Source organism: Podarcis raffonei, chromosome 2 (assembly GCF_027172205.1).
Source record: "Podarcis raffonei isolate rPodRaf1 chromosome 2, rPodRaf1.pri, whole genome shotgun sequence".
NCBI lineage: Eukaryota > Metazoa > Chordata > Lepidosauria > Squamata > Lacertidae > Podarcis > Podarcis raffonei.
In genome coordinates, this window is record NC_070603.1 from 63,372,254 (window position 1) to 63,399,161 (window position 26,908).

Here is a 26,908-nt window from a genome sequence, read left to right on the forward strand (position 1 = left end):
CAAGATTTGCTCATCACAGGCTCATCACAGCTATCTGCCAATCACCCATTCCCACCACCCTTCTGAGTAATACCCCTCCCCACCTTCTCACTATATAGAACACGGGTGTCAAACACAAGGCCCGCGGGCCGAATCCGGCCCGCCAGACCTCGTCATGTGGCCCGTGTAGCCGCCGCCGGCCGCCAGCCTTCACCTTTTATTCTCGCTTTTTTTTTTTTTGACACAAGAAAGCCGCCTCTTCAGCGCATGTGCGGCAGCCTGCAAGCCAGAGAATGTCTGCCCTCTAGCGGCGCCTGCCGTTCTACACAGGAAACCTCCACTTTACATGCATTCAGGAAACCTCCACTTGTTTTTATATTGAGCGCATATTGAGTCCTATAGATACAACCGGCCCTTTGAGGGTGACCAAACTGCTGATGCGGCCCCCGATGAATTTGAGTTTGACACCCCTGATATAGAAGGATCTGGCAACTTCTGTTTCAGTGTATCTGAAGAAGTGTGCATGCACACAAAAGCTCATACCAAGAACTAACTTAGTTGGTCTTTAAGGTGCTACTGGAAGGAAAAATTTTTTTTGTTTTGAACAAGATTTTTAACAAAGGTGGGTGAGTGAGTGGAAATATCCACTGCACAACTTCATTTGAAGATAGTGGGAGTGGGGAAACCTTTTCTTTTGGCATTTAAATTTAAAAATAAGGGTCTCTTGGCAAAGACTGATTTTACAACTGTGAGTTCTTCCCTAGCAAGCTCACGGACTGCTGGTTGAATATAGCGTCCTACAAACAAACAGCCTAAATGTCTAGCTCGGTTTTGTTCTGATGTAGCAGCCATGTGCCTCTTTATGTCCCCACCTCCCATTTTCCTTGCTCACCTTCCTAGTACAAAGCACCACTTGTCCCCTTTCTCTCAGCCTCTTTCTTGAGATAAACACACACAATTAGGTTTGTGTTGAAGTAAGATATGAGGAATCCAGCAGTGTGAACTTTCTGCTGCCTGTTCCCCATTGTGTTGCAAATGTGCCTCGGAGCTTGGGGACAACAGTCTCACACTCCGCCAGAGGTGCCAAACATCAAAAGCTTAACAAGCTCCAGCAGACCATGAATGGCTATGTATGTGCGAGCACAGCACTGATCTTTCACTGCTGTTTTCCTTTAGCCTGCCTATCCCAACAGGGCATATGGCAATAAGAAAAGCAAGCTTAATTCTTCCTTGGTGTTCTTTTGCCTCGTGGCAGCCTCTGAATTGTCAGATTCCCTCCCCACAGAGGGGCATCTAGCGTATCTGTTGTATACATTCCCCTGTATTCTGAAGACACACACAGGCCTCTGGCCTCTGACAATTCATATATTTTTGTAGGACGGACCTCTTCTGTTTTTGTTTAACCTACACTGAGCTGCTTTTGTTTGGAATTACTTCCTTTGTTTTAAATAATACATACCCTCCAACATTTCTCTGATGATAATAGGGATGTCCCATTCCATCATCACCCTCATTTTATTATTTACACCCCACCCATCTGACTGGGTTGCCCCAGCTACTCTGGCCTGCTTTCAACGTATATAAAAACATACTAGAAATTAAACAGTAAAAAACTTTCCTATACAGGGCTGCCATCAGATGTCTTGTAATCAGCATTCGAAACTCCTATTGTTCTAGGCGCATTTTGCTACAGGGAATTTCATAAACGCAAGCAGTTTCTGAGCTCTGGGCGCAGTACTGCGCCTAAGATTTCAGATTAATATTGCCACTGTTACTAGGAAGTAAATCCCAACCAAGTTCAATGGGGCTTCCTCCCCACTAAAACGTGCATGGATTGGGGATCTGTAAACTTTTCTTTTCAACCCAACATATTTTGTTTAGGTGTTAGTTGCCTTGTTAAATGTTCTTTTAATGTATGATGTGCTTTGAATTCAAAATATACTAGCCAGTTAGTTATGATGGTTTAAGCAGCACATGTTAAAGTGTTATCTACCTCAGATTCTCAGAGTGATGCTTAAAATCAAAATAAACTTTGGAGTGGGATCACTGAACAACCCTTAAGTTTAAGTTTGCAAACTGGACACTCAAGGTGGATGTCTCTGCCACCAGTTGTATAGGCCTTTAATATGTGTTAATTGTGGTGCCAAAAATATATATTTATATGAAGGTAAGGGGGTGTAGGGAGAATCCAGGGCTTGTCCACAGAGTGGAAGGAAAGGAGGACCTTTTTCTGCCTCCCCAATTCCAGCCACTCTCTGAAGACTGCAGAAGGGACCCTCTTAAGAATATTAGAGGGGTGGGCAGGGAAAGGACTAGACCACGTGAAAAACGAGCATAAGATTTGAGCTGCAGTTCATTCATTTTCAGCTTTGTATTGTTATTAAAAAAGTGCACCTAGACATTCCATTGTTGCGCCCATATCCTAGGTTTAAGGTGCCATTTAGCTCCTAGCTTTCATATCTAAGTATCTAACGCTGCTTCTAATGGCTGTGTAGTTACTTATCTCCTTGGCTTGGGGGTCACATAACTCAATAAATCCCAACATGTCTACAATGAAACTAGGGTCATTCCTAAGGAAAAGCAGGACATTCTGGGATCATACCAAAAACTGGGACATCTTCTGTAAATCCAGGACTGTCCCTGGAAAATAGGGACACTTGGTAGGGTCTAAACATATGGTATTGTTGGAACCTGCCCTGGGGCCTTATGGGTGAAGGGCGGGTAAGAAATCTTATACAGTGGTACCTCTAGTTACGAACTTAATTCGTTCCGGAGGTCCGTTCTTAACCTGAAACTGTTCTTAACTAGAGGTGTGCTTTCGTTAATGGGGCCTCTTGCTGCCGCTGCGCCGCCGGCACACGATTTCCGTTCTCATCCTGGGGCAAAGTTCTCAACTCTTCCAGGTTAGCGGAGTTTGTAACCTAAAGCGTTTGGAACCTGAGGAGTTTGTAACTCAAGGTACCACTGTAAATAAATCCACAAAACCGCCACACTCATGAGTATGCAAGAATCACTATGCTTGCACAAGTAGGTATGCTTGCAGCTGAGTAAGTAGGAAGGCGTTGTGAAAATGAAAAACAGCAGGATATAAAATGTGGTTCTTCACACAGAATTGACTTCGATCCTCTCCCTGGCACTGGCAATGATACTCCTAATTTGATTAAAGATTATATATCAGCCATGGGATCTCAGCACCAGCGTGAACCTTGCATTCTCAACAAAAAAAGTGTTAAAAGAGTTGCGCACAGATTCTCAGATATCTTCAACACTCTTGAGCCTTGTTAGCTGAACTAGCAATGGTTGTTTTCTGGAACATTGAAATATAGAATCTTGTATTTGTTTCTCTCCATTTTACAGTGCAGTGCTTTGTGCCCATCGCTCTACATTTTATTGGCTTCTTAGTACATAGAATGAATATCCTGGGAGCAGAGTGCTCCCCTTGCTAGCATTTATGAAAGTGTTTTATTGCACCAGGCACCAACAACTGAAGCAAGTGTTTCATCATCATTATTGGAACACAGCACAGCTCAGCCATTGCATTGCGGCTATTGAGAATGGAGCAGACCTTTTGCACTGGCCTCCCTGGCCACAGAGGGATTCCTGGATGCTGTAGCTTCTGGTACTTTGAATGCAAGAAGGATTCCGTAGGCTAATGTCACTGAGTCTGACAGGCAGCTCTTCCTAATACAAAGCTAACATTTTCCCTAATTCGGCTCCACTGCATTTCTACTCATGCACCTGCCATGTAAAGCTTTGAATAATCCTTTTCAATCCTTGGCGTTTACATCTAGAGACTCATCATTGCGGCATTTTCTTGCTAAGCTATGCAGACATAGACACAGCTCTTAATCTTTTCCACCTAAATCACCTCCTCCTCATTGAATTCATTGTTGTCCCCGCTTACAATTCCCTCCCATTGCTTTGTCTCTGATGCTTGCAGTGAGTGCATGTGTGTGTGTGCGAGAAACAAAGGAGGCAAACCAACAAAAATGAACCAACAACAACAGTTTTCTTCTTCTCATGGGCACACTACACCTCTTCTTCTAATCTGCCTTCTGGAAAAACCACACTGGCTCTTAAGTTTTCAATATGTCCATACCATTGGTGCCACTAGCTGGCAAAGACTGCAGAGCCATCAATGGTCTAAGCCATTATAAGGCAGTCTTGTTCTCTGTGCTATAGTTCTGGCTGCAATTCCATCAACGGCAGCCAATTGTGTGGAAAAAGAGCGAGGAAACACACATCGTAATGATGTCAGAACTTCGGGTTAACTGGACTAGACATTGCAGAGGGAAGTGGGGAGCTCCACGCAGGCTTCCCATTTCCAGCAAGAGCTCCTTGTTCCTTTCAAAGAGAAATAATCTTGACTTCATTGACTTCAATGGGATTTAAGCAGTTGAGGTGTCGCCACCATTCTCTGCATACTTCTGTCAGAGGAGGTACTATGAGTTGAGTAAACATGCATATGACTATGCTGTATGCGTAGGATTGCAGCCTCAATCTAGAGGGGTAATAAACCTTTAATTCTATGATAAACTGGTTGAGGAGGCGCAGTGTCTATTTCTGCATACTTAATGGTACTGATTCAGTACTGAATTTGTTCCGAAGATGCAACCGTACCAATTTGACAGGTCAAATGATATCTACCTTGGATTCCCTCCTCCCACACACATCTAATGATCTTGCTGATGCACAGCTCAATATTTTATTTGATCAGTGTTCAACAGCCCAAGGACTGAACACTGCACCCTCCTCACCCAGCTCCCCTACTGTACTTGGCCTTTGGTACTCTTCACAATCCACACCCCCCAATCCTGGCTACCAAGGGCCCTGCTCTGCATTCTCCTCAAATGCTTTTTCCTGGCTGGAATGCCTAATCTTAAACTGGGATAATTCATCTGGTTTGCCTTGATGGAGGATAAAAGATGCGAGTGCTGGGTAGTGGATGAGCGTATGTAGAAACATCTGGCTTTTAGTGTTTCAAGGCAAAAGAGCGCTACCTGTTGCTCCACCCATTTTTGCCTCTGGTCCCGCCCACCACCGGCACGAAGCCCTTGGAAGGTTGCCCTGTGATGAAATGCCATCCCTGAGACTGAAAGGACCCATGCATGTAGCACTAGGTCAACCTTGTAAATAAGTCATTCAATCCCGCAGAAATTCCTACTAGCCTGCTTAGTGCTGTCAAAGGAACACAGAAGGGCTCCTGTACCCACTGCAATTTCTACATTGAGTGTGGAGAAGAGGGGCTTTCCCCTCCTTTAGCAACCCACTTGTTTTTTATGCAGGGCACAGAGGGGAGGCTGGGCTCTCCACTCATCCTCTGTCGACCCTCCATGCAATTCCTTGTTGCCAGCAGTGAGTGCTTAAATACAAGGTTGCATTCGATGCACATTTGTAGCACTTTTTTAAAAAAGAAATGAATAATCCCTAAGTGGTACATAAATACAAATTAAGTGTGGGTTCCTAAAATTCTCAAGTGGGTTCTGTCAGCTGCCAAGGAGGGAATCAGCTTGCTTATACCACTCACAGTGTCCTGAGGAGTACACCTCTCACCTAGCATAGGAACAAATGTTTCTCTTTTGGCTGACAAAACGCCGCAAAGAATGGTTGAGCACCATGAGAGAAAGCTTTCTTCCCTGTGACGTCTGTCCATGTATTTCCAATTGCGTCAGAGTTATTGGCATGCCCCAACCATATCCTTCTCAAGGAACGAAGGAAAAATAGGAAGCAGACTTATACTTAGTGGAAGCACCAGATGGTCCAGCTCACAACTGTCTACACTAATAGGGGAGGCTCCTGCCATGGCTGCATACTGTCTAGCTTTTCTGGAGCCAAAACTGGGACACACACCTTCTGCGATGAGCTCTCAGGTGAGTCACATGACACATGGCACACTTTTTTCAGTGTGAGATCTCACACAGTACCCAAAAATGAACGTTTTTGGGCGCCACACAAGAACACAGCCTGAAAATGTGCTTTTGGGAGGAAGTCAAGTGCTTTAAATGTTTGGTGTGGTTGTATTCAGCTTAAACTCTGCCCAAGGCCTGGTCTGAAAGCATGGCAGCTGCTAGTCCTACCTGGAAATGCCAGGAACTGGTTGTGTTCATATTTCCTGTTCAGGCATATAATGCCTGAATAGGCTTATCTTGGGGTAAACCCAATGTTGTGGACTTGGCTCAGGTTTACATGCAGTTGTTAGGTGGCTTTAGGCACCTAATAACTCTCTCAGCTACCCCACCTACAATGTGCAAATAAAAATGTGAGATACTACCCAGGGCTGTCGTAAAGGAGATATGGGAAACCTTTGGCCCACCAATTTTGGCTGAACTATAACTCCCATCAGTCCCAGCAGACATGACAAATAGCTATGGATGATGGGACCTGCAGTTCAGCAACCGTTGTCGGGCCAACCATTTCCCACACCGATTATAAATGTGTGAATTGCTTTGAATCCTTTAAAATGCTTATTATTTCTAGAGAGGAATGTTTCCTCGAGCCCCCTGACCAAGCGGCACGGCAGAACAATATGTTTTGTTCTGCTGTTGCCATGTCATTTCCAACAAGTTGGATGGCTGTTTGCTGTACAGTATTTAACTCCAGTTGCCATCCTGTGTGGGTTTGCTGCAAACTCCAGTTGTTCTATTGTGAAAGAAGAAAGTATCCTCCTTCAGTTTCTGAGGAGAGCCAACAGGAAATAATGATCACTGTGTGAACGGAATGTGTGGGGATACTCAGATATAGCAAAGAGTGGTGCAAAGCAGCAAGAGGGGCCTTTTTCCTTTTCAGAAAGGACATAGTGTGTGTTTGGTTGTACATGGTAATATTGCTTCTGTTCATGCTTTTAAAAAAGCCCAAGAGGTGCTATGATATCAAACACATGGCATGGCATGAATTTGCATTGGGTCCTGTAGTAGTACTGTAATGTGAAATCTGTAGTTCTTCCAGAAGGTTTGGAAATTGTCACTCACTTATCAACATCAGCAAGATTGTCTACGTTTAAATAATAGTAATAGTAGTAGCAGTAGTAGATCCATCTTCTGTATCAGAATGTCTGAGAATTTGGGACAAAGAGTGTTTGGGTGGGTTGACAGGGAGATGATGGCATCATTTAGATAATACACCAAACCAGGGTTCGGTGTAATATGAATGAGCACAGCTCTTTTGGAAGTCCTCCTTCGTTTGCCTTCCTCCTGCATGGTGAGGAGGATGATTTTTAGGCCTTTTCTCTTTGTCTTATTTAACAATAGCACCCCATTTTGTGTAAGCACACATTATGGCTTAATACAAACCATTATTAGTTTCAACAAGCCAGCCTAATAATCCATGGTTAGAAATTGGCTTGTCTGGAAACTAATTTGTCTCAAATTTCAACCTTCTGGTTTGGACAATACGGGAAGCCACCATTAACTAAAACCAAAAGCAAATGCTTCCATTTAATAAAACCAGAAAAAAATGTATTTTGTTTATGCTACGCATGATGGGGATAAAATCCCAGAGCCCATGCAAGTAGGAGTGATTCCACAGACCACATCTCACTTTGACCCTGACTCTCCCCCTGAACAAACCCTCCTGCCTCACACTGAGGATGCTATAACTATGTATTTTGCAGAGCTTCCAAGGGTTTGTTGGGGTTCGTAGTTAATAAGCCTGGTCATTCTCCTAGTTGGAAACCATCCCCCAAGGAATCAGTGGTCCCCAGCATCCTGCCCGAAGCAGTCACAGGCCAATAAAATTTGCTGGTGGACAAAGCACAGCAAGCTCCCTGCCTTAAGTACAAAAGCTGCAAACAGCAGGGTGTTACTGCCATTGTAGATAGCTGGGGGGGGGGAGGGAGGTGCACCTGCTCTTTTAACTGTGACTGGCAGGTGAGATCTCACTCTCCTGTTTTGCAAAGAAGTGATCGCTAAGCATTTCATTTTACCTTCACAGCCAGGGAACAAAGAGGCAGGGAATTTTATCCTCCCACTCTGCCCTTTTATACAGAGGTATTTCCTTCCTTCCCTTAATACTGAAAGTAATGTGAGAAATGTAACCCTTCTATACAATCACAAGCTGGAAGGTGGGGCAGTGGGGGGGGGGAGGAAATAGCCAGGAGGCTCTACAGGATTATCTCTTGAAACACAGGCCTAGTTTCAACTGCAAACAGTTGATTCATGTGTAGCAGATGTCTGGCTCGAAGGGCAATCCAGCCAGATGGGTGGGGTATAAATAATAAAATGGTTATTATTCTTATTACTCAAGAGGGGGCAATGGCATTCATGAAAGGCAGAAGAATGTCCACCCTTCTGCTTAGACTGCCCTTAAACCTTAGGTTGTTAAAAGATTGTCCTAACACATGGCAGGGAATCAAGAACTCTGCTTCTTCCTTTTGCACCTGCTGTTGGAGGTCTATACTCTGTTGGACTAGAGCCACTGGAAGGGAACCAGGAGCTCCCGTGTTAACATAATAATAATAATAATAATAATAATTTATTATTTATACCCCGCCCATCTGGCTGGGCCTCCCCAGCCACTCTGGGCGGCTTCCATAGAAACCAAAAATACAGTAAAATATCACACGTTAAAAACTTCCCTGAACAGGGCTGCCTTAAGATGTCTTCTGAATGTCAGGTAGTTGTTTATCGCTTTGACATCTGCTGGAAGGGTGTTCCACAGGGCGGGCGCCACTACCGAGAAGGCCCTCTGCCTGGTTCCCTGTAGCATGCGTTAATTGAAGGAGAAGGTACCCAAGGTGGTCAGACAGATGGAGGGAAAGATGGCTCTGCAAAACTGCAGTCCTATAAACGTCACACACTTTGGGTTCTGGAGAGCCAGCGTGGTGTAGTGGTTAAGAGCGGTAGTCTCGTAATCTGGGGAACCGGGTTCGCGTCTCTGCTCCTCCACATGCAGCTGCTGGGTGACCTTGGGCCAGTCACACTTCTCTGAAGTCTCTCAGCCCCACTCACCTCACAGAGTGTTTGTTGTGGGGGAGGAAGGGAAAGGAGAATGTTAGCCGCTTTGAGACTCCTTAAAGGGAGTGAAAGGCAGGATATCAAATCCAAACTCTTCTTCTTCTTCTGGCATGCATCCCCTGACAGATTACAGCCAAGTGAAGGTAGCGCTCAGCAAAGAGAAGTCCCCCCACTACTGAACCAGACATACCTTTTCTCTGACATACTGAGTAAGTTTTGAGTTCTCTGGGCTCACTTTATGGCTCCTGTGAACAGGTCTATCACTAGGGGGTTTGCACTGGTAAGTGGGGCGCAGGCTTTATCTCAATGGGAACTAATGGGATTATCTCTCTTGAGTGTTTGCTATCAGAACTTTGAGAAGTGAACCCTCTCTCTGGATAAAGTGTGACTGGATGAACATAAGTCTAGCTGAAAAGCTGAGAGCATCTTGGATGCCTCTGTCTGAAGACCTGAGGTGAGGTAACAGATCTGCTGGTGGGAGTGCACATGCTGCTAACTTGCATTTTTGCTATACTTGAGTGGTAGTGAAATAAACAAAATGTAACATAACCACAGTATGTGTTCACAGCTTTCTCCTCCAAAGCAAGCCAACTCTGCCTCTGGAACTACTCACTGTTTGGGGAAGTAGAGCGTGCAGAACACAATGAACTTTTTTTGGGGGGTATTGTTATTGTTGGTTATTATGGTATGCATTTTTGTGTTTTTATACTGTAAACCTCTCTTTGATCTTCGCATGAAGGGTGGTTTAAAAATGTAATAAATAATTGCATACATAAATAACACTATGTGTCCTGTTTCTAACCTTAAGCACCAATACCGTCCTAAGTAGACATCATAGTCTCTTGGGAACATCAGAAACAATCTGAGACAAGCCAGTGCTTAACAAATATGAATTTATTTGTTTTATTTTTTCTTTTATTGCAAAAAATCTATTTATTTGCGACAACCTGTCTCAGAAACATGGACCCACACCAGAGGAGGAAAAGTCTCATTGCACTAGCACCAGTCCTTCCATGAGTGCAATTATTTAGTTGAATACCACCCACAGTCCGCATGTATGTCTACCCAAGGTACATGTGGGAGAGAAGTATATGGGGTCTCTACATCACTGTCTGCAGAATACTTTGAGATCATCAGCCCCATATAAGGGATCTGGAAAGAGCCAGAACCAGACAGTTATAAACCTTTCCCTTGCTTTTACCCATCTCCTGTCATATGGACTGAAATGCTAAATGAATGTCTCCTTCTTCCTCAAAGCAACCTCTCCTTCTGTTTGTGCTATTGCAATCTGTCACTATGAAATGAGAGAAAAGAAGGAGCAGCAGTTAGTGTGGAGGAGACGGCCAGAACAGATCCAGCTCTTCTTAAAACTCAAAAGGTACAAAGGGAAATTAGGAGACACTAAGTAAAATGGTTTGACCAAACTGCGGGAGGCAGTGGAAGACAGAAGTGCCTGGCGTGCTCTGGTCCATGGGGTCACGAAGAGTCGGACACGACTATACGACTAAACAACAACAAAGTAAAATGGAACACGAATTTAAGAAAGGAGGAGGTACAATAACTCTGGAGACTAAAGCTACAATCCTACGCACACTTCCCTAGGAGTAATGGGACTCAATGGGGCTTACTTCTCAGTAGGCATGTACAGACTAGCAGCTGTTCAGCACAATCCTCACATACACAAAAGTAAGTCCCACCCTTTTCAATGGGGCGTATTCCCACATAAGTGGATATAGATGCAGCCTTAGTGGTCCACCTAGAATAGATCTGGCTGTCACATTGGGCCCCAGAATCCACACCAGACTGATGCAGAATGGATTATATTTGGTGATAATAATATGTTGTTATGGGTTTGATTTGCTTACCTTTTCAGGGCCAACTCCATACATTATATTTCTAGGTATTGTAAGCAATGCCTACAAACACAATGCCACACAAGCATACTGATCAAGGACCTTCGTATGACTGCTTCTACCTCCTAATGTTGTTGTTGTGATTATTAATTTTGGCCCTCCTCTTCACTGCTGCGCACACAAGCAGTTTACAACACATAGGTATAAAGCATGATACAAAAACTCTCTGAAATTAAAATGGGATGGTTTTAAATGACTAGATTTGAAGCTTTCAGTAAAACCAACATCTGAGACATTTTCATTTTCTTATTTTGATTCAGAATATGTATGCAGCGTCTGGGCAACATTATGAGAAAGGTTGCCTGGATAAAATTTGACCCTGAAAACATGCTCTCAGTAGCAACCTTGGTTTACCTCTGTGTGAAACAGCCCTAAAATATATAGAAAAGCTGTTGGGTGGATACTGAAAACTATTTCCAACATGGTTGCCAGGATACAGAAAGCCACGTGACCAGGTTTTCTGTAGCATCTATCTACTTGTGGAGCAAGTTTTAGCACACAACCCACTATCATGCATCTGTGCTAAGAACTCACATGCAGAGAAGTCGCAAGGAAAGAGATCTGTGGAGGAACTTTCCTTTGCATTCCTTAGCATTCACGTCTACTCAGACTTACATCCTCTCCAGGCATTGGTACAGGTTTCAGGGCAGCTTCATTTATACCTATTCCTATTCAGCTGGAGTTGCACCTACAGTTAAACTACAGCAACAATCAGGCACTGGCAAACTTAGCTGTGTTAAATATCCCGAAGGAAAATGCAGAGGAAGCTGTTCGATTTCCCACCACATTTTCCAGTGCAGAGTCCTGTCTATCAGTGGCTGTAGCACAGACGAATTCTTCCTTCCTCATCCTCAGGAAAGAAAGGTACCCATACGCAGCACAAAAATGTGGTTTGTATTAGTCTGGAACCATTCATGCTCATCCTTAACATGCTGCTTTCAGTCTAGATGTATTGTGTCAATCCTGCCATCCAGACAGGTGGGTGTGCTTACTTGGCATGTGTTTGAAACTCTCCCCTTGTGATCTTGATATATGCCTACCCACAATGTCACTGGGCAGGTGTGGATACACACACACACACACACCATTGCTGGAACCGCCTGTATCTGTTTTCAGATGGGCAAATACAAAATCAATATTCTATGAGCTTTTATTTTTGGAATGAATCCAGCTTGTCAAGAAGCATTTTTCAAGGGCAAAAAAAAAAAAGTGCAACACAGCTAGGTAGGAAAACCAAGTGCTCGGTCGCTCTTCATTCCAGAATGATGTATGTACAAAGCCTGTCTTAAGTAAAAGAGATGTGGAGGGTAAACTTCTAGGGAATATTATTTGTAAAGTCCTGAGCCATGCTTTTGTGGAGAAGCATCCAGGGAACTCCTCACACACCTACTGTTCATGCCTCTGGGCAGGGGGAGTACTTCTAGGGAATCCATCTATTTCAGTTTCTCTCAGTTTCCCATTTCTCCAATCTTAAAATACATTTCTGCATCAGTTTTTGATTTTTTAAAAAGTGTTACATCCCCATGAGAATTTGTCAGCATTTTTTGTTGTTGATTTCTCCAATACACACAGTTTTGCAAGTAACTTTCAACATTTTTGTGTTATCTTCACTAATATATTCACTTTCCCCTGATAAAACACATTTTTGTAGGCATTTTTTTGGTTGGGGAACTGCACTGCAAAATTTGGAAGAATGGCTGTGTTATACCTACATACTGTATTGGGAAATATGAACCAGATTGAATTTTTTTCCCCTCACATCCCAAAGTGCTTCCTGCATCTTTGGGGAATCATGACTTTAACACAGATACCTCTTCCCCTATCGGTTGTGTGCTATAGTAATGCCTCCCCCCCTTTTTTTTTTACAACACAGACAAGGCACCACTTTTCTGTTCTCTTCTCTTTTTGCAATTCCACATACAGGGTTTGGCAACCTAGCAATTATTCAATCACTCTTCTTTGCAATTGTTCCCATTTAAGTTTCTCTATTTTGACTAAAAGCAGATTCTAAATGAGGCCAGAGCTTCTTTGTATAGTGGTGTTTAATATATTCTTATTCCCTACTAGAATTGCCACCTTAAGAGTTATAAAATGACTTATTTTGCTTTAGGGTCTACGAGCAGCATATGGCGAGCTGAAACACCCTTCCTTACAGGTACCTGCCCACATCCACCTGCTCAGATATAAACACCTGGCACAGGGCTGGCAGTAAACACACTTGCACTCGTGTATAAATACTCCTCCCAGCGTTTCTGCAGTGACACACTGTGCCGCAAAGTTGTGCTCACACATATCTATGCAATAAAAAATGCACATCAATAATTTGAGCAGAATCATTCAATCCAGTTCATACATCGCTTGATTATGCAACATAATTTCTACAGTTCTCCCACACCTGGCTCACACACTGCATCCATAATGTATGCTTTGATCATATAGGTAAGCACAGATCAAGTACTTCTTGAGGAGGTGTTGATGTGGAAAGCACCCAGTGTGATCCAAGCTGAGACTACGCATCTGATGCTGATGAGTGCGACGTGGAAGTGGCCTCATGGCAGCAACCATGTTGCCAAGCAGGGTTAGAAACTGGGGTAGAAAAGCTAGGAGCCAAATGGTTCCTGGGACCTGGGTTCTGGGCGCTAAAACAGAATATCTAGTCGTTATTGGGGGGGCGGAGTATCAGCAACACTTTTTATTTATTATTTTGATAAGCAATTCACACAAGAGACATATTGTTAATATCACATTTTTATCAGAAATTGTAGATACGTGTTTAATTTGATGTTTATGATAAAAATATTTGTACCTTACTTCAGTTTCCAAAACACTCTACTCTTTATTGTTAAACTCCTTAACATACTGTTTATTCTTAACATCTACATCAAGGTTTCAAAGCACATACATTTCAGTAATGCTTGAGTGTCAGCCAGGCACAAAAAATGGCACCCATACTTTTTGAAGTACTCGCAAATGGATAATCTTTAGGTGCAAAATGCGCCTGGCACCCTGCTAATTTCGAACCCTGTTGCCAAGATACTGTATTAATTGGGCCTAAGACACACACACATATACTACAGTCTTTCCTACATCCAATGTCAGTCTCTAACATCAACTGAGACCAGCTACTTGAATGAACTACTCTTCATACCACACAGGGACTGTGAGTAGGATTTGCCAGCGATGACATGTTGTGATTAACCCTAAACCCTTCAGATAAGGCAGAAAAGGAATAAAAACAAAGTAAACGATGAATCCCCTTTCTCAGGAGACTCACCAAATCCCAGCCCAAACATCTGAAATCATTGCAAGACATGGCCACATTCACTGCAAAATATGTTTGTGTTTATCTGCAGTGGGACTGGGGCTGGAAGAATTTAGACCTTTTCTCTTCCATGCTGCCCTAGTCCAATAGCTAATACCTGATGCGTCCCAGTAATGCCTTAATTTAGAGTTTCTACATAGGGGCAGCTCATACACGCATGCCTACATCCAACACAACCAGAGGCATTGAAAGGTCTCAAGAACTTTTCACATATGCATATTCACAAGTACCTATGGATGATAATCCCCTCTTGCTACCAGTCCCTGGATGCGTTATGAATTTTTTAAAAAACAGATTAAAATCTGTACATTAAAAAAACAACCAATCCAAACACAAACTGTAGAAGGAAATGGGAAAGGGAGTTTCTAAGTACAGCATGTCACCATGTCCTTTGGCAGGATCTGCACTGGGGGTGGGAGGCGGGAAGAGGCTGGGGGAATCCCTCTTTATTCAAACAAAAGCTGGTGTCACCGTGAAGCATGGCAGGGCAGCAGGGAACCTTCTGCTTATGAATATGTAAAGCTACTGATTTCTGGGTACTGCACATGTCGCTTGAAACAATGGTCTCCGCGTTTGATGGCAAATGAATAATGGAAATATGTGGGTGAGTTTAGTTTTTAAACTAGTCGGCTAATTGAAAAGCCTCCTTTGTTCCTTTACTCAAAACACCCTTTTGACCTGGAAGGAAGGCAAATCCTGCATTTTCCACCTCTCTCCCACTACTTTACTTATCTAAAGCAATACACCTAGCCACTCGCCTTCGGCCTTCCTCTCAGCACACCTCTGTCTATGCAGCAACCTATTCACCAGGATGCCTGTTGAAGGTCCAGCACCTCAAAAATAATATTCTAGAGCTGCTCAGAAAGGTGCAAAAAAGAGCAGCCAAAATGATCAAGGAGCTGCAGCAACTCCCAGAATGGTTGCAACATTTTGGGGCTTTTCAGTTTAGGAATAAACTTTAAGAAAAAGAAAACTTTAATTTTTAAAATAAAGACAAAATACAAACAACATTGAATGAATAGATACAAATGTGGGGAGAGAGAGAAGTAGAAGGGATAAAAGGGAAGAAAAGGGAAAATAATACCCTACATTAATTCATGTTATGCATCTTTTATAATCACAATCCAAGGCATCGAGAAAAAGATGATTTGGGGTATAAAATTATGTATATTACGGAGACAGTGGACAGAACACCTCCCCCCCCCTCTTTCCTAATGCTGAAATTCAGGCTCATTCAATGAAGCTGAATGGTGGGAGAATCAGGAGAAAAGGAAGTACCATACTTCTTGACATCAATCAGCTAGATAGCTCAGTTAGTTAGATAGTGGTGCTGATATGCTAAGGTTGTAGGTTTGCTCCCCATATGAAACAGCTGCATATGCCTGCACTGCAGGGGGTTGGACTAAATGATCTTCAGGGTCCCTTCCAACTCTGCAATTCTATGAGTCACGCACCACATAGCTAGAATGCACTGCCAGAAGACATGGTACTAGCCACCAATTTAGGTGGCTTCAACATGGGCTTAGAAAAACTTGTGGGTGATAAGATTACCAGTGGCTGCTCGTCATGATATACTAATTTCAGGATCAGAAGCAGCATGCCTTTGAACACCAGTCACTGAGGAACATGAACAGGAGAACACCATTGCATTCTCGTTCTGCTTTTATGGACTTTCCATAGGCATCTGGTTAGCCATGGTGGGAAGCAGAATAGTGTAGCAGATGAGTCTTCTGGTCTGATTCAGCACAAATTTTCATGCATTCATATATGCAAGTGTCCTGACCACCTGAAAGAGGATTGCTCTGAAGAACAGCAGGGTACTGTACAGGATCAGTGAGCAGAATATTCTTATTACTGTACCCTGCCCTCTGCAGGGTTCTGTGGGTGAAATAGGTGTGCAGGCTATACTTAAGACAGCACACGCTATGCATTATAAGGTGGAGTCCATTCCACTGCCTGTCAGATTGCAGCGAGGGAGAGGGTGCTTTGCAGTCTAATTGTGCTGTTAATGGGGCAAGTAAAAAGCAAGGATTTCCTGCTTTCAGGCTTCCCATAGGCACCTGGCCACTGTGAGAACAGGATGCTGGACTAGGTGAGGCATTGGCATGAACTAGCAGGACTTTTTCTTACACTGTAATCAGCTACCTTTGAAGCTTGCAATTTACTTGGCTGACTGCTGGACCCTAATGAGAGGGAAGCTGCAGCTGGTGAACCTGGCCTGCATCCCACTCTCTCCCTGACAGCCAAAGTGCCTCTAATGATGCTGTCCCCTTACCTAGTTCCCCAGGTAGCATGCAGAGGCACAGCAATAGCAGTGGAGCAGGCTATCCAGGAATATTGTCCTGCCGACTTTAAAAGGATTGCCATGCGTCAATAGCTATTTATCCAAGGTCATTTGCAAAGTACACTTAAGCCTTGATTCAGACAGTGTTTAGCAATGTATTTTTCTGCTATGCAAATGAACCACAGCAAACTTCAGGCTCTTATTTCCCACCACCTCCCTCCCTCACACAGAGAAGGAGATTGGGAACATCCAGTTACGAGTTTTAAACTAATCATAGTTCATTGAAATAGGAAAGTGTGGTTTGTAAACTATGAGCAGTGAAAGCAAGTCTGTATCTGAAACCGAAACCTGTTCTGGCCCCACCCCCACCCCCAAAAAGTATATTTAGGAGGTGCATGAAATGAGGAGATGGAGGGGGAAAGTCCAGTTGCATGAGCCAACTCTGTTCCATGCATGCAACAATTTAGTTCAATCCCAGCCCAGTTAGATCCTGGCAATTCTCACTAATCCTGAAGCGAAGTTCTTAACCCGAGGTAATATTTCTGGGTTAGTGGAGTCTGTAACCTGAAGTGTATGTAACCTGAAGCGTATGTAACCCTAGGTACCACTGTAATTATATTTTAAACTACAGTTCCTTGAGTTTGGACATCACCAATAACTGGGGAAATATTTGTTTTCTGTGAATATAATTTCCTGCAGCAATTTTCTAATCCAGTGCATGAAACAGGAGTTGAACAGGAAGTCAAGGCTCACCATGCCTTGTTCACATAGTGAGAAACCATGGTTGCCTGTTTCATCTGAATTGCACCTAAGGCAGCAATCTGAAACAAACTTGCTTGGGGCTAAGCCCCATTGAGCACAGCAGAATTTGCTCTTGAGTAAATGCACAGAGGACTGTAGATGTTTCTTGCTATAAGGATGTACTCCTGTGAGTCTGAGAAGAGGGGAAGGGGGGGGGGAGATTTTAAAAATAACGGGGGATGGATTAAGGTGGAGAGGAAAGAAATAATGTAACTCAATCTGTGCTTCCTGAAAGATCTGGAGACTGCTGTGTTTCCTTTCCTTGCCTGCTGCCAACTTGCATTCACATGGAGCATCGAAGCACTCAGTCCAGGAGGGCGCACCCTTCAGAAGAATCACACCATCTGCTCTCAGTGGCAGCAAGTTATCTAAGTCCTGCGCCATAACAGTTGAGTTAGAAATGAAAAGGACTCGATATGCCAGAGTCTACACACAATATTTTATCAGCCAATAATACTAATAAACCTGTGAAATATGTCAGGAGCGAATGTATCTGCAGGATGTGCAATGCCCAGGTCTAAATGGCTCCTTCAGCCTTCCAGGTCACCAGAACAACACGGACAAGTGAATCTCTTATGAATCTAGTACACCTTGTGGCTGGATATGATGAATGTGATACATCATGCAGCAGACACCTGTCCTCTATGGGGAAGGGTCATAGCATCTGTTTTGCATGCAGAAGGTCCCAGATTCAATCCCCGGCATCTCCGGGTACAGCAAGGAATGTTCTCACTCTGAAACCCTGCAGAGCTGCCACCAGTCAGTGTAGACAATACTGAGTCAGATAGATCAATGGTCTGATTTTTATGTCAATGACCACATAGCCCCATGCCAGCAGTGAATATACCAACCTCCTCTCTCCCCCTCTCTGCCACCCCTCCACCACCTACACCCTTTCTCCTCTTCTTCTGCCACGCCCTCATCCTTTCCAGAAATCTAAACTAATTGCCAGCAGAGGCTTCTCCCTCTTCCAGTGCTCCACCATGCCTGCATTTTTCTCACTTCATTCTCAACATAATCCTGTGTGGCAGTCGGTTTAAGTCTAAGAGTGAGCAACTGGACCAAGGTCACTCAGTGAAGTTCATGGATTTGAACACAGGTCTCTTTGGTTGCAGTCTAACATACTTGTCCACTTCACCCCACCGGTTGAAGCTACTTGGGAGGTGGGAGGACCAGGTCGGTCTCTCCAACAGACTGCAATGAACCAAGGCTGGAAGATCTGCAATGCTGTGGTTTCTGGGGATTGTGTTACACTGGCAGGGCTGTGTGTGGGAAGCCTGCAAAGTACTGTTCTATTTTGGGGGCCTGAAAGTAGCTCCTTTATTTCATTCTTTTTTACCTTTTGGAGAGATGAATAATGGTGTCATGAAGAAACAAAGGGAAAGCTTTGCCCATTTCCAGGCTTCTTATTCACACTAATTAAGTACTAGCAGCTCTGCTGAAGGGAACGCCCCCACTTTGAATTTTCAGAAAACAAAGTCAAAATGATTCCCAAAAGAAGCAGCAGCACACAGGCATCAGCCATTCCTTCTCCATTAACGCTGCCTCTTCATGTGCAATGGGCGGAACTCAAGATGCTTCTTTTGACAGAGAAAAGCCTGGTCACTTTTTGGCAGCTGAGGTCTGCTATGCATGGTGCAGCTCACCTGTGGAGGTGCCCTCGCATTGGTCATCCACAAGGGAGTCGCTATCATGTAATGAGTCGTGAGCTACCTTGCCACATAGATCAGGGATTTTCCCCATGCCACCACAAATAGCTCCCTGGCCCCAATAGATCTGAAATCCAGCTGCACACCAGTTATTTCACTATGGAGTGGCATCCTCTGTAATGAAGAAATTCAAAATTCAAAATGGCTTCCATGAGGCAGCCGTGAGGTGTAAATGAGTCATCTGATAATCTCGTAAAGTGATATGTAACAGTTGACCAAAAATTATGACATCCCTATACAGTCTCTCCAAAATGATTGACATGGTTTTCATCTAGGCCTGCTCCGAGTTTGAGTGGGGCCTGGGCAAAGGACCCTCCAGTAGGTCCCCTTCTCTTAAGGGAGGCCCTGGCAGATTTCATGGCAATGAATCAGTGCTTCAAGCAATGTCAGCCGTCTGAAGGACACTGTTTAAATTCCCCACAGTTCCCTAGAGCAACACTATGACAGGGGCATTGTGGGAAATTAAAAATGGCAGCCAGACTTAGTTGCTGGTGCTGCTTAGAGCACTCTGACAATGAAAGGGAGTCTAGGAAAGGTTTCAGTGGTGGTGCCTGTCAAGCTCCAGTTTGGGCACCTAGCTATTACATTGTATTTACTGAGAGGACAACCTGTTGCTGTGATGGAGGAACTCCTACGCCTTCCTTTCTGAAGCTCTTTTTATTCCTAGGGCACTTTGATGACCTACCATGAGTTTCTTTTCAGATGTATCACAGGATTATAGGAAGGTGCCTTCTACGGAACCCGACCATTGGTCCATTTAGCTCGGTGTTGTCTTCACTGACTACTAGAAGCCTCTCTCCAGGGTTTCAGGCAGGAGTCTCTCTCTCAGCCCTACCTGCAGATGCCAGGGACTGAACCTGGGATATTCTGCATGCAAAGCCATCCCACTAAGCCACTGCCCTTCCCCATCTTTCCGCGTCTCCCTACTTTCTCCCTTTAAAACATGTATAGAAAGGATTTATGCACTTTCATTTTGCTGTATGTCATATCAGTGGGCTTGGTGTAAACTGCATTGCATTTCACTGTTTTAATCAAAACAGCACAAGACAATTAAAATCATTAGTTTAATTTGGAGTGGTGGTAGCCATCTCCCAGCTATTTGCTTGACTTCCCCCAACCCAGTGTAATGCATTTCTTTGGTAACGATGCTAAATCTAATTTTACTTTCAGAGTCATGGGCATGCCCTTATGCCCATGTCATGTTCCATTCATATTCATTTATGTGTGGTAACTAAGGCCACCATATTTCAAAAAGTGAACATCTGGACACAGAAGTTGCTGGAAGTTTTTGAGCTATTTTTAAGGAAATTCACCAAAATCTACACTTGCGTCATGACACTTACATATGGCAACCCTAGTGGTGACCCTTCTGTTGTTGCTTTAATCTAGTAGTATCTTGGTGGTGTTGAAATTTCTAGGCAGCCCTGAGAATGTTTCCAGGTACACCAGAAAGCTCTGTTGCACCAGGACTACAGGAAGTACAGGCAGCTAGATGTTTTGGCAAATTATCTACCTGTGCATTGCCACAGAGGAAACCAGTGGGAAATGGGACAAAATCTCTGCAGAGGAACATGCCACAGATATTTTGAAGCATTTTGAAGTGGGAAATGGGACAAAATCTCTGCAGAGGAACATGCCACAGATATTTTGAAGCATAAGTTCCATCACACTAGGCTGAACATAAATATTGCAGCATTATAGAAATGTCAGATTTATATCATGACTGGCTGGCAACCATATACAGTAAATAGGATGTCAGAAAACCCCCCAGTATGTTTCTCTGATTGTTCAGGTGGGAGTTGAGGAACTTGTGAAAATTATTGGGAGGAAAATAATTGACGGTGCCTTGGGCCAGCCCTTCCATTTGCAAGAAGGAAAGTTTAAAAGCTGCATTTGAGTGACAGCTGCGCACATACAGGCTCCTCTTGTTTGCTTGCACACTTACTGCTCCTACTCACTGCCTTATAAAGTGTATTGACACCTCGGGTATGAAACACATTATATAAAGCTCAATTCAGTTTCATATGCTCTACATTGAATGCCATCCAGTTATGAAACACAATGCAGTTCCTCCCAGCTTAGAGCTCCAACCAATAAATCTTCCATAGCTGGAAGGCTTTTGTCCTCTGACTCTCAAACTCCCCCAAAGTTGCATTTAGAGGCATTTCCTTTCTGACACGCAGCCTGCCTGATATTGACAGAAAACATCAAACTAAGCTGCCACAAGAAATGGGTATTGATGGAGTGCTGCTGGGATAACTCCCAAGAGAAATGACTAGCAGCTTAAGCCTGCGGCTCTCAAGTATGCAGAGGTGGAAATCATGAATCTAAACTCCTGGGAATGGCAATGAAAAAGCCAACTTACGGACTGCTATGCTGTAATTTATATAGCTCTATAGGGAGTATAGGGCATAACAGTAGTGATACACGCCACCCCAGTCTCCATGAGCAGTGCGAGATTCCAGGGGCTCCAGGCGCTTACCCAGGGTTTGTGCTTTTTTTGAGAATAAGGCACAGCGAAGACTATGTAGCAGTCGAGATCCCGATGCAGATCTTTATATCCCCCTTGTTCCTGATGTAGATCTTCACTCATCTTTTTTCTCTGGAGGGGAGGGGAATGCCATTTTGTGGTTCACTTCAAGTTTCAAAATGTATTGGACCTGGCCAGATTCCGAGCACCCTTAACAGACCACAATACCCAGGATTCTTTGGGTGGGATGTGTTTAAATGTACAGTCATACCTTGGTTCTCGAAAGGAATCTGTTCCGGAAGTCTGTTCGACTTCCAAAAACGTTCGAAAACCAAGGCGCGGCTTTCAATTGGCTGCAGGAGCTTCCTGCACTCAATCAGAAGCTGTGGAAGCAGCATTGGACATTCAGGTCCCAAAGAACGTTCACAAACCAGAACACTCACTTCTGGGTTTGCGGTGTTTGGGAGCCAAAACGTACAAGTACCAAAGAGTTTGACAACCAAGGTACCACTGTAATTTAAATGTATTGCGCACATACAATCCAAAAGGAATTAAGCCTACAGTCCTCTCTAAACATTCCAAAAGAAGAAGAAAAGTTTCACCGAATGCTAATAATAAGTATCGTAATATGCGGCATTTGTAAAGCACTCCCAAGTGTTGAAAGAGCACCACGTGCATTATCACGTTGTAACCTTCACGACAACAACGTAAGGCGAAGGAGTGCTATTATCCCCATATAGTAGGTAGGGTACACTGAAGCTTAGAGAGAATGCCTTGCTAAGGCCACCAAGAAAGAGCTGAATGGGCAGCTTCCTGACTCATAGCACAAAAGGAATAAAAGTCACAAGACTTTTGAATGGTGAGTGGATTGAGGAGTGAAACAGCTGTTTTGCTAGCTGAGCAAGTGGAGAGTCAAGGAATTCAGTGCTGACAAATACATACTTGTATTATTCCCTGAAAAAAATCAAGTTAACCTTAAAGAGTTTTTTGTTAATTTTTCTGATCCAGGTAAAGTGATATGTGTGACGTGGAAGCCACTGGAATGCTATACTTGATTTTAAACAGAAATAACACTGGATTTCATTTGGAGGTGGGGGGGCACGCTTGGTGACCCATACCTCCATTGGCTTTGTCCTGCCCTTGTAGGCTACCAAGACAAGATAGGCCCATTGTACTGGGAACCCATCAGTCTTGAATGCTTTGCATGGAAACTGTGTATATAACAACAAACACTTTATGCATAATCTTTCATTTGCCTTTTCAGAAGCATGAGCCTTTGAATATTGAACTGGGACAGGGTGGATTCTGCAACATAACAGGAACGCAATAATAATACACTAGTGGGGGACATATACTAGACCAGCCACACATACTTCTGCTTTATTGGTTGTTGCAATGCTTCCTCAATTTTGTCATCTAAGAAAAGCACTCTCACGCCACTATAGCGCAACAAAAACAGGACACACACCTCAAAAAAACAAGAACCCTGAAACATTTCTGGTTTGAAAAATTACAGGATTTTATCAGGAAGTTATGGGACATGCACTGGTTGGAAATGAAGCATTATGTCTGCCCTGAAACTTTTGCAAATGTAAACAGTGTTGAAAGTGAGATCCCGTATATCATGAACATAAATAATCATAAATGCACAATAAAAATGACACCTGGGCATGCCCACAGACTCTCTGCTCAAACCCATTCAAAAGGATAAAAGGGAAAACCCAGCAATATAAACCATTGGATGTTTATTTCTCTATCCTGCTTTTGATATGTGTTTGTCAAGTGTCAATCCTGGATAGACTGAGCAACCTACTGGCCTGAATGCCCAAGCCATTGAATTCGGATATTTCTTTCTAATATTACTGTGCTTTTCATCTCCACTCAGTTTGTTGAGAGAGATATATTTTTTATGTTAGAAATGTAAAATATACAGCCATTCCAAGAAAACAGGTATGAGATTAGTTAAAAATGATATCACTCCATCATCCTGGTTTTTTGTTGTTGTTGTTAATCATCCCCCCCCCCCAATTCATCTCTTCATATTGGCCTATGTCGCCAACTAGTCCTGTAACCAAAGGCACGTACTCTGTGCTTCTGAAACTCAATCCAGAAAATCCAGAAAAATGCATGATTTGGGGAGGATGAAAGTCAAACGCAAAGTTAATTCTTAGAAATAACAGCTGGAACCAACTATGGTGAGGTCCAAATGCAGAGTGTTTCCACTGAACACCTGGAGCTGTCCCCACATTGGTGAGAAATAGTTCCACACATTTGCATGGTTCCTGATCAAAGATGGCATATTGTGATGTTGAGAACACAAATTCACATAATTATGTCAAAAACTATGTGAGAGGAAGCTCTGTGTAACAGACTGTCATGGCTTTGTTGGTACAGGTTGATGGGGTTTTAAGATCAAAAAAGGCCACTGTAGGCTTGCTAACCTTGCTTCATAACACAGACTGATAATGTTCCTTCGGTAATTATCACTTTGTCAAGCCCACTCATTTTTCCCCCTGAAGAGAGCTAGAGAGAGTAGTAAATGCAAATTAAAAGGAAAGGCAGAACAAAGGGAGAGTTTATTAGGGTTTCCATTTTCCTTACTATCCACTGATGTAAAACAAGCTTCAACAGAAGAAAAATAAAATAAAATCTATAACATATGGCTTTTTAAACCTTTGATCCAGCAATGATTAGCACTATTCAACGAAGTAATATTCCTCTTTTTGCCTATGCGTACATTCTGCTCCTGACATGAATAGTTATTATAGGGAACACTTCACAAAATCACCTTAAGCAGGAGCAGACACCTGTGATAGGCTTATTATCCCCTGGCTTGCCTCTCATTAGTTCATTGACTGGAGATACGAGAGAAAGCTCTATAGTCTACAGCAGTTTTGCAAGTAAACAAGCAATAACTGTGGTTACCAAATGAAAATGATTCCTCAGCATTAACTCAATGCTAAACAGCCAAAGGTAGGTGCAGTACACTATGATATGAGTAGTTCTGGCATATTTTAGAATGAGACCATTTCTGTCTACCTGAACTCCAGTTTAGATTAGATGATTTGGAATGGGTTCTATAATCACCATATGTACAAAGACACCTAAGACATGGCTAAGGACATCCCTGGCCACCCTTGGCCTCCAGCACATGCCCAAAGGTCTCAGTGCATTAGAAGTCTCAGTTATATCATGCACCCTCAATGAATTGGAGAACTGTTGGAACAGGCACAGACCTGAAATAGTAGTGGGCGGCAACTCCTCAACTTGTTACAAGAGCATCTAATATTTCCAATAGGAGCCAGTCCGTCTGGTCTAGCTAGGGTGGTCACTTACCTATCACTAAAAAAGAGGAAATGCATCACCAAAACAGAAGAGACAGATTTGCATGAAATTTGCACGTGCTAATATATACACATTTTTCACGTAATATACCACCAGATACAGTGGTGGCGGTGGCGGCGGCAGCAGATTACCAGAGGGGTTAGCCACTGGCCACCTTCCTCCTTCCTGTACTGCTGCTCCTGACAGCCCAACTCATCATCCTAAATGGTGGTGGCAGAAGCAGCAGAGCCCCAAGTGGGCTGAGGAGGACGAAGCTGGCCAGCAGGGGTGCGAGTTAGCCTACAGGTGTGGATCCTGGAGGCAGGGGCCCCAGGAGTGGCAGGCGAAGGAGCCTGTGGATTGGGGCAGGGGGCGGGAGCTGCAGCAGCCTGTTCTGGCTGTCCCTCCATGATTCACCCACCGCCTTTCATCATACTGTGGTTTGCAGTGCCACCTTTCTGTGGCCAAGCAAACTGCAGCATGACAGCACTCCTACATTTTTATTATATAATATACAAATTTAGAAATAGAAATGCAATACATCAGTTGGGAAGACTGACCAGGTGACCTGTGTGTCTGCTAAAACTATTGTCCAGCTGCCAACTGTTGATGAACAACATTCAGGCCCCTGCTGCTTCCCCTTCTTATGGCTCCTTATCTTTAGACTGGACTTGTCTGTACACCTTACGAACAGAAGGCTCTTTCAAATAGAGTACTGTCAGAGTGGGCGTTCAGTTAGAATACAGTCTTCTGCAAATCAGAGTGCCAAAATTGAAATTTGGGGATCTAATTCCATACGGACTTATTTGGGGCATTGGTCCATCTTGCCCAGCATATTCTCTGACAAGCAGCGGCTCCAATGGCCTCAAATAAGCCGTCTTTCCCAGTCCTGCAACATGAGATCCTTTCCACCAGAGATGCAGAAAACCGAACACGGGGCTTTTCTGAGCACAGAGCGTGTCCTCTAACCATTGAACTATGAGCCCCACCACCTGGGTGCAAATGGCATTTCCTTTTCCCAGTTATTCTTCAGAGTAACCTATTGTACTCCTACAGGTAAAAACTACGATGAGCATGCTTTCTTCAACTTGCACTAAGCATACACGGCATTGTTTGCACCACTGTTAACTCAAAGTCTCAAATTATGCTTCTCTCGCAGGTACAGGGCCCCCAGGTTGTCTCTGCCCTCTGAAGCAGACTCTGCAACTCTTACAGCTGACCTGACTGCCCTCCACACCCTCTGGTGATCTCTGTCACAGAAACCCCAGAGACCCGGCCTCAGACGGTTTGTCACCCAGCTTCCTCTGACTTCCTCAGTTGCCTTTTGCAGTTCATTGCACACAATCTGGTTCCCTCTCTTTGGCTCCTCTGTCACCTAATTGGCTGGCTGCTGTCCCCGGACTACGCTCTGTGACACAGCTTAAGCCCAGGGCACTGCATCTTTGGCCGAGGAATCTCTTGCAGAAGGATGTTTAGCAATATCTCTCTCCCTGCTTTTCTTCCCCCTAAAGACTGAGGGAAATCTGCTCCATTGCTGCTGAACACTTGCCTGTGCAGAGGTTTATAACCATCGCATTAATTAATCTGTTATGACCTTTTTAAAATATGAGGTTAATACTGATTGACTGTGTCTTTTCTAGAGTCAATGCCACACCACTTTAATAGGTTTAAATGGAAGGTGGTATTTTGAATCCCCTTGACAGCAGGCATGTTTGGGAGAATACATATTAATTAACTGACTAAATAAGTCCTTCCAGATTCCCTCTCTCTGCATGGGGAGCCTGCAGGACGGACAGCCCATCCCACTTCTCCAGGGCAGCACAGAGAGGTAAATGGAGAGGCTTATGAAGCTCCCTTACACTGGGCCTTGTTTGGACAAAGCCTTAATGAGCTTTGTTGTTATTTTTATATTTATTACCTACCCTTCACTAGCAGGTCCTGTGGGTGGTTATAAAAATTTAAAATTCCTAAATTATAAACATCTCAGGTGTCAAAGGCAAGGGCAAAAATGTATACATGCAACTCCCGGTTTGCAAACATTCAAAGATCGCATTGCTGCAACCCAGAAATATACAGAAAAGGGTGTGTCACAGGGTTGGGGGCAGGCTTACATGCCAATGGGGGGGGGGGCGGTTTCAGGAATGCAACCCCTGTG

The 26,908-nt window shown here is 43.7% G+C and overlaps 1 protein-coding gene across 4 annotated transcripts in view; it reads right to left on the reverse strand.

Annotated features, from left to right (window-relative positions):
* The window catches only part of CAMK2A (calcium/calmodulin dependent protein kinase II alpha), a 109,867-nt gene that overhangs the window by 60,819 nt on the left and 22,140 nt on the right, over window positions 1-26,908 (reverse strand). The window lies entirely within an intron of this gene.